The following is a 4,967-nucleotide window of genomic DNA, read 5'->3' as shown; positions in this document are numbered from 1 at the left end:
GATGTGAGGGACGGGTCATTGGCATTTCGTTGGTACTATACTTCCGAAGTGTAGTGGCCTGTCCAGAATGAATGTATTTATTAGCGTGAGAGGTGATGCGTGAAAGGACGTGGCTGTCGAGGAATATCGAGTACTCCACAGGCCCGTCAAACAATTTAGATTAGGATAGGTTAGTGTGTGAGTGGAACTCGTAAATACAGTTTGAACGTATTTATTAGTGTGAAAGACAGGGGGCCGCAAGATCACGATAATCTTCCGACCTCCAATTTAGTTGTAGTATAGGTTAGTAAATTAGTATAAATGTGAATTATGAAAATGTGTAAATATTATATGTATGTATTTTAATTTATCACGTGTGGGAAGGGAACAACAAACAAGATAACGAATCCCCTATTAGGTGAATTAGGTGAATCGGAAGGCAACAGTTGTTTAGTTGAGGCATAAGAAGACTCAGAAAATAATATACACATAATATAGATAAGAAGACAAATGCGAGAAGGTTTATATGTGGGGCGCCGGCGATGACCCAGGTTGTTTGCCGGTAAAAAAAAAATCTGTTTGAGGGAATGTATTTGTTAGCGTGAATGTTGGGTGTTTATATATATATACTATGGTATATACTATATATATGTACAGTATATAATATATATACTATTATTTCTTATTATATTATACTATTATTTATTATAAATAGCGGTAGCCGAGTGGTTAAGGCGTCAGACTCTCGGCTAGTAGATCCCGCGGTCGTGGGTTCGATCCCCACCGTCGCCTCTGGATTTTTCTGATGCCAAAGGGACCGGTGGCCGCAAATGAAAGAAATTGACACGGCACTCATCAATGGAAGGGGCGGGATCGGATCTCAGCGACCCTGAATTTGGTCCCAACCCCCTTCAAAAATGAGTTTCTTCGATGGAAAAACACCAGTACAACGCGGGCTCAAGTTCACATTTGTTTTGCGAGCCCTCCCCCAAAATATGGAGCCAGGGATAAAGTACAATAAGCTGTACAGCTCAGCTGCAGTGCTCAGGAACATATTAGGAACATATATATATGTTATGCCCTAACGGCTAGCCGACTGCAAAAAAGTAGTATAATACATTAAGATAATTGAACGATTAAGTTCACAGAGCTATTTAAATTTTGTTTCTGATAGGCTGAAAATAGGACATTTCTTGAAGTGTACCTACAGCACCAACTTTAAATTGTTAATTTTCCTATGATTTGAGTAGATTTTTACAACAATTTGGGCATTTATGTTTTATTTTAAAGACAAGATTCTAAAAATATAATAAAAAAAACCCTCTCTGTCTAAACCTTTGGTAAAAGAAGTGGAAGCATGTTGCCGCCCAAGGCGTCCCCTTTGTTCACTAATTTGAACGGATACAACCCTCGGTTGAAAGGGCCGGGGGTGGATTGTGCCCAAATTTAATAGCAAAGCTATGAGACTGAAATACGGATTGAAGTACAACTTTCTTTTGTGGATAACGAGCCCCTTTGTCGAGGCTGAGCCGACCGAATCTACACTCCGGCCACAACGGAGTCAGTTATCACTAAGACGAGTTTGAACGCCATTTACATACTTTCAACAAAGTAAATCATATTCTAGAAGAAAGGTCGCCACCAAGAATACACTTTACTAAATTAAAGATTTAGTTAAAGCAAAACACTCAAAAGTAAAGCTAACAGCAAAGAACTACTGAAAGCTATTCTAGTACCTAGGCAGCAGACTGACCTGGAATCCCCCCACTCAAGGTAACTACGAAGACTTCAAGAAAGAACAAACTAACATTATACGGAGCCTCAACCTATTTGGACATATGGAGAAGTGGGGCACCACCAAGCCACTTAATATCCAACTAATCCAAGCATTCCAGTCAAAGTTCTCAGAAGAATTCGCCAAGCACTTCACTACGTTTCTAACCTCACTATCTCCAATGACCTAACCCTTTGTTAAAGAATTTTCTTCTTAGGCAAAGCCCTCCTCACTACCTCTCATGTCATGAAAGCCTACAGGTCACCTCAACAAATGATGGCCCGAAGACTTCGTCGCTCTTAATCTGATAACATACTAAGTACCAGCTTTGGATGGCTTATGACATTTCCTGCAGTGCTAGCCATTGTGTATGTGTGGTGTCTGATTGTGAAAAGCATAAAGAATAATTGTGATGTGAACATACATGTACAGGATGCAGCAATGACAATCAATAGCCTACTACTTCATAAGAAAAGGATCGAGTCAATTGAACTGAAAACTAGGGAAACTAAGGAACTAGGAAAAGGAGAATAAGCGAAAAGGCTGTCGTGCTTGAAGAATGCCATACTCTCGCTTCCTAGTATCCTTTCATCATCACCATCATTAATGGACAATTATTGCGACTTTTTTTCACTCCAAACTCTAGTGACAATTTTTCGCTATACTTTCTTTCTAAAGCTATGAGATCAGAGTGGGAATGGACTTGGAGTTCATTCTTTTCCGAGAGTTTCGGTCTATGTCGTTGGTTATGGTCTATCAGTGAAAAGGCTGTATAGTGCTTGGAAAATACAAACCAAACTTCCGCTTCCTTATATCTTCTCGTTACCAGCATTATTAATGGACAGTTATTGAGACTTTTCCCACTTCAAACTCTACTGACAATTTTTCGCAGTACTTTCAACCTAAAGTTTTGAGGCCAGAGTGGTGATGGACTTCGGGTTTGGTCTTTTCCATGCATTTTGGTCTATCCTCGTTGACTAAGGTTTAGACTACTGTTTTAAAGAAGGATCGAGTCAATTGAACGAAGGAACTAGGAAGCGTACAGTAAGCCAATAGGCCGCATTGTCTGGGATTAAAAAACTCCCGCTTGACCTAACAGTTTCTTCCTCATTTTCATTATATTCTTTCATCATAATCAAGTACATAATACAAGTAATAAATATTTCAAAAACAAACATTTACATGACCTTGTGAAGTTTATATTTCCTCAAATGCTCGACAAGGGAACTAACTCTTAAGTCCTTTATGTTTTATTCCAATAGCGTCTTGGAGGAACAAGATTTTGTTTGCATTTCTTTCCTAAGTTAATCGCGAAGTTCTACTTTATAGCAAATATTGGCCTAGATGATATTGGTCTACAGTGATAATTGTTTATTTATTTATATAAGGCATTGGTTGAGATAAAAAAATCAGTGTCACGAGAGGGATTCGAACCCACGGACCCTTGGCTAAATACGCCGCTGCCTTACCGTTTGAGCTATCGTGATCCTCTCCGACACTAACTTCTCATCTGAACCCCACCTTTCGAATTTTTGCCTCCTTTTTGCCATTTTTTCCGACTGGATCGAAGTCACGATAAAAATGGCAAAAAGGAGGGAAAATTCAAAAGGTGGGGTTGAGATAGGAAGTTGGTGTCCGAGTGGATCGAGGTCACGATAGCTCAAGTGGTAGAGCAGCGGCGTACTTAGCCGAGGGGCGTGGGTTCGAATCCCGCTCTTGCCATTGACTTTTTTATCTCAACCAATGCCTTATATAAATAGTAATTAATTGAAAAACGTCATTCGGTCAATCGGACCACGAACTCTAATGAATTGTTTATATCACTAAATTTTTCAAATAAGGCCCTACATAGGATTATAAGGAATCCTTCTGATTCACAATAAAAACCTTTTTAAAGACGCACAGACCGCAAACTCGCTGAATGTATTTGGCATTCGCGGAAGGCAATAAACCGTCTGCAGACTCTGCACAAGATTCGGCGCTTTATTAAAAGCTCAAAGATTCATTAAAGGGACTTTTAATCAACTAGAGAGGCGGTAAGTAGTCCGTGAAGGGGTTAAAAGCAATGAGACTGGCTATAAAAGATCCCATTATTAATATAGTCTGAGGTATCACTGGGGGCAAGTATAAATTGCATACCTAATATATATATATATTTTTTTTTATATTAATGATCCTTAGCTTACAAGAAATGGAACACACACATATAAAAGAATATTTATTAATATTTTAGCCCCTTGGGCTTTGGAGTTTCTTTCTGAGTAGATTTATACGTTTAACAATGTCATTAGCTAAATTTATGTATTGTAATAAAACCGTATGAAATTATTACTGCATTTTTCCTGTAAAAGGATAGCTGATATTACTTAATCTTCATCTGTTCAAGTAATTGATCATTTATAATTTTTTTTGTCATATAGAAAGGCTTCTGACTAACGACCAATTGCGTGTCGTGGACGAGGTATCACACCAACTTTCCAAAACCTTTATCAAATTAATCTCCAAGGAAATTCCATAGGGGTGCCGGAATTCGAAGCCAGGAGCGTTGGTAGCAAATACGATTCGGACGCCCTAACCGCTTGACCACCGAAGCGGATGATGTTCATAAAAAACAATAATAATACGAAAAAACTATAAATCTCCATTAAGTTTTGCTTTCTGGGCACATCGTGGAACATAAGGGTTTTTAATTTTCGGAAAGTAGGCCGGACTCTCGCTGGTTTTCTGGACGATATGGTCTGATGAAACCAGCTGGCGGACCACTGGCTGCTCCCGTTAGGAAGGATCAGAATAAATTTAAATATGGTTGACAACTTTCTCTTGACAAATAAAAATGGTTTTTAATCGCGAATAAAGAGGAGCGAGAAAAAAAACTTTATTTTATGTTTTGATATTAAACCGAAATAAAACAAAGAAAAGATAAAACTGGTATGCACGCATTGGTAAATCCAATAGATTGCGAATGCCGAAAAAGATATATAAAAACTCAGCTTTATTAACTCGTTAACCCAAAGACAAAATCTCCCAAGAACATATTTAATAATTTAGTAACAAATGAAATAAAAATTAAACTCAAATAATCAATACAATCTTCATAAAGACAAGTTTAAAAATATTTCATGACGAACAACAACAATGACAAATTGACATACTTGAAAACTTAGAAATACAGAAACACATTAAATGCCAGAAAATTTAACAAACCCATACATAA

Source organism: Cimex lectularius, unplaced genomic scaffold, assembly GCF_000648675.2.
Source record: "Cimex lectularius strain Harlan isolate CLEC.00 unplaced genomic scaffold, Clec_2.1 scaffold141, whole genome shotgun sequence".
Classification (NCBI taxonomy): domain Eukaryota; kingdom Metazoa; phylum Arthropoda; class Insecta; order Hemiptera; family Cimicidae; genus Cimex; species Cimex lectularius.
Note: the sequence above shows the minus strand (reverse complement) of the source record.